This window comes from Macaca mulatta, chromosome 1 (genome assembly GCF_049350105.2).
Source record: "Macaca mulatta isolate MMU2019108-1 chromosome 1, T2T-MMU8v2.0, whole genome shotgun sequence".
Classification (NCBI taxonomy): domain Eukaryota; kingdom Metazoa; phylum Chordata; class Mammalia; order Primates; family Cercopithecidae; genus Macaca; species Macaca mulatta.
The window spans coordinates 12,399,295-12,408,546 of record NC_133406.1 but is presented as its reverse complement, the minus strand read 5'-3'; positions in this window follow the sequence as shown (position 1 = coordinate 12,408,546).

The following is a 9,252-nucleotide window of genomic DNA, read 5'->3' as shown; positions in this document are numbered from 1 at the left end:
TCTTCATCGTCTAATATCCTACATCCTAACCACTCAAGCCTTTCCATTTTTCAAAAGTCTGAATTTCATCTCCCTACTCAGAACCCAAACTCAGATTCATCAAGTCTATCTCAGACATTGCCCGAATCAAACAATTGGCACAAATGAATATTCATGAATGGGTGAACTTAACCCTGCATGCCCTCCAGCCTCCCAATCCCCACTGGAATGTGAGAGTGTGCTCCTGGGGCACACTCTTAGCTTGAATGGATCCCGAAGGGCATGTCTGGCTGCGTCCCTAGAGATTCCAATTTATCAAAATGGAACAGAAGAAAGTCAGGTGGGAGACATTGCTAGAAAACGAGAGAATAACTGAGGGTGACATTAGGAGATAGAGTAAAAAACCAAGGAATGCAGGAACCAGGGAAATGGGACTGGACCCTGGGTGGACTGAGCAAATGGCAGGAGACTTCTGGGAAAGCCTGGGGTTCCCAGACGTTCAGGGTTGCTGCTGTCTAAGTGTTTACCGGACTGTGATACACAGGTAGCCTGTAGAATCATCTACACTCTCAATGAAGAACTTAGCCATCTAAACAGCTCTCCAGCTAGTGGAATGTTTGGAACACAGTTTTTGAGCTGATAAACTTCTGACACTCCTTGCCATCTGAAATTTCAAAAGGACCTATCTCCTTCCCCCTCTCTTTCCCTCCTTGCTGCCCCTTCACCCCAATCTCTCTAAAATACATGCAAAGGTGGATGGTAAAAAAAGTTCAGGCCGGGCACAGTGGCTCACATCTGTAATCTCAGCACTTTCGGAGGCAGAGGTGGGTGGATCACTTGAGGTCAGGAGTTCAAGACCAGCCTGGCCAACAGGGTGAAACCCCGTCTCTACTAAAAATACAAAAAAATTAGCTGAGCATGGTGGTGTGCACCTGTAATCCCAGCTACTTGGTAGGCTGAGGCAAAAGAATTGCTTGAACCTGGGAGGGGGAGGTTGCAGTGAGCCAAGATTGTGCCACTGCACTCCAGCCTGGGCAACAGAGCGAGACTGTCTCAAAAAAAAAAAAAAAAAAAAAAAAGTCAATCAACATTACTGAGACAACACCGCATTTAGGAATGAGGATCTCCATGCAGTGATATAGAAAGATATCCAAGATGCAGCGTTACATTAAAAAAGGAAGTTGTACCATAGTCGTATAGTTTAATCCTATTTAAGTTTTTAAAAAATAATAGTTATGAGTGAATATGCATAGAAAAATTCTGAAACGATCACAAGAATCTGTTCACATTGGTTGTATGGCTAGGAAAAAGCATTACATTTATAAATGCACACTTATAAAAAACAAATGACTGGCCGGGCGCGGTGGCTCAAGCCTGTAATCCCAGCACTTTGGGAGGCCGAGACGGGTGGATCACGAGGTCAGGAGATTGAGAACATCCTGGCTAACACGGTAAAACCCCGTCTCTACTAAAAAATACAAAAAACTAGCCGGGCGAGGTGGTGGGCGCCTGTAGTCCCAGCTACTCGGGAGGCTGAGGCAGGAGAATGGCGTGAACCCGGGAGGCAGAGCTTGCAGTGAGCCGAGATCTGGCCACTGCACTCCAGCCTGGGTGACAGAGTGAGACTCCATCTCAAAAAAAAAAAAACAAAAAAACCCCCAAATGATTAAGCACTATTGAACAGCAGCATTTGCATTAGATCAAGCATTACTGAACAGCTGCATTTGCACACCACCCACCTGCACTTTCTTCACTTTTTAAAGGGGCTCTGCACTTCATGGCAACGCAAGAGAATGGTAAACATCATCAACAGGAAAGAGAATGTGGGTTGGTGCAGGAATCAGTGCTGAAAATGCCAAGGATGTCTTGTTGTGTTAAGTCTGTTCTTAACAATAAGTAACAATTATTGGATTGAATTTTATCTTTTGTTATTTTACCTACACTGCCTTCGGGCTCTGTGGAAAAGACCTAGGTGTCTTAAGTGATGGCAAGTTCAATAGAAGCTTCTGTAGGCGGAAAAAAAATCAAATGCAAAGTTAAATTGCATTAATAGATGTGACGTTCAGTTGTTGATAATGTAGTATTCTTTGAGCTGGCCAGAACGCAGCTAGTAATAAAGGCTATCATTTATTATAAATGTAACATGTACTCATTGTACAAAGAAAAACAAATAGTACAAAATTGTATGAAATAAACACAACTTAGTTCCCCCATCTTTCCACCCCTCCTATTCCCCACAGTTCTCTGATAGGAACAGTTTGGGATGTTTTCTTCCAGATGCAAACATTTCATAGACATATAATTTTCTTACATCTTGCTATCATTCTTGCAATTTGCTTTTCATTTCTAAGTCACAAACATCAAAATTGAGAGGTGTTCGATAATCATTAATCAGTCCCCTACACATGGACATTTGTCTGGATCTGTACAGTAGATTCAAAAAGCAGAATTTCTGAGTCAAAGGGTACAATTACAATTTTTGATAAGTAGTAACAAATCCTTTCCAAATAGGTTGCATCAAAATCACCTTTTGGAAACAGTATGAAGTTTCATACTTCATACTGCATGTTTATGTCTGAAGCAAGTATAATCACCCCCCATTACACATGAGGAAACTGTGGTTTACAGAGATTAAATAACATACTGCATACATCTGCATGTTTCAGAAACATGCAGAAGTTTGTCCAGAAAAAAATTAAGAAGGCAATATGACATAGCTGTTGAATGTGTAGGTTTTGTAATAATAAATAATTCTTAATAGATGCTATTATGGTGAAGAACCCTCCCACCTCGGCCCCTGAGTCGGTAGGACCACAGGTGCTTAGACATCTTCTCTGGAGCTCCAGAAGAAAGGTGGAGCTACTAATGGGTAGAAGTTACATCACTTCTTCCAAAACTAAGATGAATTCGGGGGACCATGGATTGTTCAATCTGGTGAACTTTAAGAACAAAGGATACCAAATTATGACTCCTAAACTTGACACTGAGTCATGAAGGGGCCATGCAAGGGAGAGTCTCTAAAGTTTAAGCTTCAGTAAATCCACCTTCAGATGAGTCACTGTGAGACACTGAACTTCCTAGGACTGAAAAATTATATTCTGGGTCACAGCAGCTATGCCAGAGGTCTAGAAATAATGCAAGTAAGCAAGGTATTTATTTTTTTGTGTGTTTTTTGTTTTTTGTCTTTAATAGTGTTCTTTAGTTGACTTCTATACTGGGTGGGAGTTCAGACTAGATAACATTTACCAGCTCTTAAATGTCTCTGTCTCGTGAATCTGAAAGTTGTTGGTATACATCAAAATACCCTAAATCTATGTATCATGAAGGAGAAGAAAGAACAGGTAATTTACACGAGTCATTCTTCCTTAAATGATTAATAGTACCTAAAATTAAAGTTTCTTTTAGGAACAAGGACTGCACGATGATGTGGTACAGTGGAGAACTGGAAAGAAGACTGATAGGGTCTCGGGCAAGGTGAGAGGGGGGTTTGAAGATTAATACCGTGGAAGGAAGAAGGCAGCGGAGAAGCAGACAAACAAGGTGTGAGTATCCCTGGCAGGGAGTGGGATTCTTAAGCAAGTCAAGAACATTTCAGAGATTCTGATTCTGATTCTTGGGTCTCCTGGAATTTTTTATAACCTTGAGGTGAAGAAATGGCTGGGTGAGAGTTGACCTGAAACAAAGGCCTGAAGAGGAGCCTGTGGAAATGGAATTGTGACCCCTAACTGTGGCTCTGTCACTAACTAGTAGATCTCAACTAAGTCCCATAATCCCTTAGCAGTGGTTAGCAACAGCCCTGGGGTCAAGTTCTAGGTTTTACCATCTATGAGTTATCTGAGTTTGGGCAAGTTATTTAATCTCTGTAAACCACAGTTTCCGCATGTGTAATGGGGGGTGATTATACTTGCTTCAGACATAAACTTGCTGTGAGATTTAATTAGCTAGCATTCAAAGCATTCCCAGAGTTCCTTACAGAAAGTGTCCAATAAGTGTTAGCTATATTTGTTAGTTTTTTTTTTTTAAGTATGGACATCTATATACACTGTTTTTGTTTTTGTTTTTTTTGCTATCAGGTGTAATGAAAATTCAAACTGTACAAAGGAAGGTCCTTGCTTTCCAGGAGTGTGTAATCTTCTAAGGGAAATAACATGTAATTATTTATGATTCAAGGCAGTATTTGTTAGTTAAACATAACTGGCATTCGAAAGGTTTTTGAAATACAGAGGTGAGTCACTTCGGGCTAAAATTATCAGGAGGTGTTTTAGAGAAGGCATTTCAGATGGGCCTCTAAAGACAGGCAGAATTTTAAAAAATTGAAATTTGTGAGATATACTGAAAGAATCACGATCCAGTCCAAATTGTTAGGGCAACAGAGAAACACACAGTTCATTTTTAAACAGCTTTGTTGAGATATAGTTGGCATAAAATGAACTGTGCATATTTAAAATGTACAATTTGATATGTACATATATCCCTGCAAAACCATAACTGCAATCAAGATAATGAACATATCACCCAAAAGTTTTCTTATGCCACTTTGAAATCCTTCCTTCCCACCCACACCCAGGCCTTCCCAATTTCCAGGCAACGACCAATCTGTGCTGTCAGTGTAAATTTGCTTGCATTTTCTGGAATTTTATGTAAGTGTAATCATACGATATGAACTTTTTTATGTGTGCCTTATTACACTCCACATAATGATGTTGAGATAGTTCATTCCTTTTTATTGTTGAATAGTACTCTATTCATGAATTTACAATTGTTCTTCCATTTTTTCCATTGATGAAGATTCAGGCTGTTTCCAGTTTTTGGTTATTGCAAATAAAGCTGTTATGAACACTGATGTCCAAATGCTGGTATGGACACACACTTTTCTCCTGGATAAACACCTTGAGTGGAATGGCTAAATCATATAGCATATGTCTAACTGTTTAAGAAACTGTCAAACTGTTTTCCTAAGTAGTTCTACCATTTTACATTCCCATCGACAATGTATGGGAATTCCAGTTTCTCCATAACCTTCCCAACACTTGATATGTTCAGACTTTTAGAGTTTAGATGTTTTTATTGGTGGGTAGTTGTAGCTCATCGTGGTTTTAATTTGCATTTTTCTAACGACTAATAATGTTGACCATCTTTTCATATGCTTATTTTCCATTAGTGTGTGCTCTGATCTATCTTTTGAAGTCTTTTGCCAACCTTTTATTCAGATTGATTATTTTCTTATTGTTGCATTTAGAGAGTTCTTTATGTATTGTGGATGTAAGTCCATTGTTGGATATGTGATTTGAAAATATTTTTATTATTTTTACACATTGCTGTGTTCAATTTGCTAATATTTTGTTGTGGGTTTTTGCATCTGTGTTAATGAGGAAAATTGGTCTGTAGTTTTCTTTTTTTCTTTTTTTTTTTGCATTATCTTTGTCTGGTTTTGGTGCCAATGTAATGCTGGCCTCTTGAAATGAGCTGGGAAGTGTTCCTTCTATTTCTGTTTTCTGGAAGAGATTGTGCAGGACTAGAGTTATTTCTTTCAATATTTGGTAGATTTTGCCACTAAAGCCATCTGAACCAGGAGATTTCTTAGTAAAACTGATTTTTGTACATCTATCTTATATTCAACCTACAGCTTTGATAAGCCAACTTACTAGTTCTAGTAGCTTTTTTGAAGTTTCCATCATATTTTCTACATAGATGATTATGTCTATAAATAAACACATTTTTACTTCTTCTTTTTCAATCTGGCTATTTCTTTGCCTTGCCTGTTTCTTTCCATTTCTTTTTCAATACCAGTACAACATTGAATATAAGTTGTGAGAGCAGACATATGGTTTTGTTCCTGATTGTAGGGGAAAGGCATTCAGATTTTCAACATTAAGAACGGTGTTGGTTGAAGGTTTTTTCATAGATACCCTTTATCAGGCTCCCTTCTATTCTAGTTCGCTGAGAATTTTATCTGTAATGGATGTTAGATTTTGTTAAATGCTTTTTCGTATCTATTGAGATGATCATATGGTATTTCTCTTTTAGTCCACTAATATGATAAATTAAATTAATTGATTTTTGGATATTAAACCAATCCTGCATTTCTGGAATAAACCATTTGATCATCATGAAACCAATTTACTAAAATTTTGTTAAGAATTTTTGCAACTATTTTCATGAAGGATATTGATCTATAGTTTGTGTTGTGAAAGAGAGCTGTCTATTTCATCTAAGTTGTTGAATTTATTGTCATACAGTATAGATATGAAAGTATAATACAGATATAAAAGAATAAGTGAATATTAAAATATTCACATATTAAGAATGTTCTTAATAGTAATATTCACATATTATTCTTTTAATATCTATAAAAACTGCAGTAATATCACCTCATTCATTTCTGATATGTATAATTGGTGTCTTCTTTCTTTTTTCAGTGTAGTTTGAAGCATATCAATTTTATTGGTTTCCTCAAAGAACTAGCTTTGAGCTTATTGGTTTTCTCTCTTGAGTTTATGAATTTCAATGATTTCTACTTTGATCTTTATTATGCCTTTTCTTTTGCATACTTTACTTTGCCCCTTTTTTCTAGTTTATTAAGGTGGCAGCTGAGGTCACTGATATAAAATCCTTCTTTTCTAATATGAGCATTTAGTGCTATAAATTTCCTCCTAAGTCCTGCTTTACTGGTATCCTGCAAATTCTTTACTTTTCATGCAGTTAAAAATCACTTTCTAAAATTCTTTTAAATTTTTTTCTTCGATCCATGGGTTAACTAAAAATGTATTATTGAATTTGAAGTATCCAAGGAATTTTCAGAGATCTTTCTGTTACTGATTACTAACTTAATTCCATTGTTATCTGAGAACACTCACTTTAAGATTGAATTCTTTTACATTTACTGAGAGTTGTTTTACAGCCCTGAAAATGACCTGTCTTGATTTTCATGTGGGTTCCCCATAACCTCCAAGTCCCATTGAGGTGACCCCAAAGGGCTCATAATGAAAGCCTGCACACACAGTGAGTCTCATTATAGAAGAGGAACACTGAGCTTGCGCCGCAGGACTTTTATAGCAACCAAAAGCAAGACTTTTTTGCTTGGGAGTAGGTATCACTGCCTTTGTCAAGGCTGTACATTGCAAACACAACCCTGAGAAATGGGCGGGGTAAAGAGCTGTCAGGGTCCTATCATTTCTGGCAGACCAGGAAGAATGTGCAGGCATATTCAGGACAGATGGTGAATTGTTCTTTCAGCAAACTCACTGAAGCTCTTTTCATTCTTTTGGATTATTTTTTCTTTCTGTGTTTCATTTTGGGTTGTTTCTATTGCTACGCTTTCGAAGTTCACTGATCTCTTCTCCAGTGTCTAATCTTCCCTGAATACCATTCAGTGTATTCTTCTTCTTAGACATTTTAGTTTTCATCTCTGGAAGTTTTATTTGAGTCTTTTAAAATGTATCTTTCATATCTGTATTTAAGTTTTCGAACATATGGAATATAGTCATAGAAACTGTTTTAATGTCCTTATCTGCTAACTTTAACATCTGTCAGTCCTAAGTCAATTTCAATTGATTTATAGTCTCATTATTATGGGTGTGTTTTCCTGTCTCTTGGTATGTCTGGTAATCTTTTAATTTTAATTTTTTTTATTTTTTGAGACGGAGTCTTACTGTATCACCAGGCTGGAGTGCAGTGGCGCGCTCTTGGCTCACTGCAGCCTCCGCTTCCTGGGTTCAAGTGATTCTCCTGCCTCATCCTCCCAAGTAGCTGGGATTACAGGCACCCACCACCATGCCCAGCTAATTTTTGTGTTTTTAGTAGAGACAGGGTTTCACCATGTTGGTCAGGCTGGTCTCAAACTCCTGACCTCAGGTGATCCACCCACCTCGGCCCCCTACAGTGCTGGGATTACAGGTGTGAGTTACCACGCCCCGCCATACCTGGTAATCTTGTATTGAATGTCAGGTATTATGATGTTTTATCTTGTTGGGTGCTGGATATTTTTGTATGCTATAAATATTCTTGAGCTATGTTTTGTGATGCAGAAACTTGGAAATGGTTTTAATCTTTTGGGTCTTGTTTTTATGATTTGGTTAACCAGCTTAGAACAATGCTCTGTTTAGGAGTAATCATTCTGCCCTGCTGAGGCAAGACCTTCCTAAGTATTCTACTCAGTGCTCTGTGAATGATCCGTTTTTTCCAGTCCCGTGGTGGGAGGCAGTGTTTGTTTTAGGAAGAATTATCTCAGTTCACCATACTCCACCTTGGCCAGAAGTGGAAGTCCCCTTACTAATTTCTTGACTTTGTTACTTCTTCAAGTCCTTTTGTTTTTTCCTGTTCTCCCACTTCAGATACTCCAGTTACTTGGATACTAAACTGCTTGAAGACTTCTCACAACTCAGAGATCCTTCCTCCCTCCCTCCCTTCCTTCCTTCCTTTTTTTTGAGGCAGAGTCTCACTTTGTCGGCCAGATTGGAGGGCAGTGGTGCGATCTTGGCTCACTGCAACTTCACCTCCCAGTTCAAGCGATTCTTCTGCCTCAGTCTCCCGAGTAGCTGGGATTACAGGTGCCACCACCATGCCCGGCTATTTTTGTATTTTTAGTAGAGACAGGGTTTCACCTTGTTGGCCAGGCTGGTCTTGAACTCCTGCCTTCAGGTGATCTGCCCACCTTGGCCTCTCAAAGTGCTGGGATTACAGGCGTGAGCCACTGCGCCTGGCCGTGCTCATTTCTTAAGCCTGTACTCTTTCTGTGCGTTTCATATTGGATTTTTTCTATTGCTATGCCTTCAATTTCACTCATCGTTTTCAATGTAGTGTCTATAGGCAAACGCGCTTAGTGTATTTTAAAATTTCAGATGTAGTTTTCATCTCCAGATATTAAATTTTTTATATCTCCTCTGTCTCTTCTTGTCATGTTCAATCTCTCCTCTAGCTTCTTAAATATATGGAATATAGCAATAATCACTCTTCTAACGTTCCTTTCTACTAATTCTATAATCTGTGTCAATTCTAGGTCAGTTTTGATTGATGGATTGTTCTCATTATGGCTGATACGTGTCAGTTGCTTTGCACACCTGTGAAAAATTTGGTAACATTTCACAGGTGGCAGAAATTGCAAATTTTACGTTTGGGTAAAATTTGATTGTTGAATGTTTTCATATTCTTATAGATAAAATTTTTGAGCTTTGATCTGGGACATGGTTAAGTTACTTGGAAACTATTATTTTCAGGTCATGTTTCTCAGGTTTTGCAGGCAGGACCAGTACAACATTTAATCAAGAGCTAATT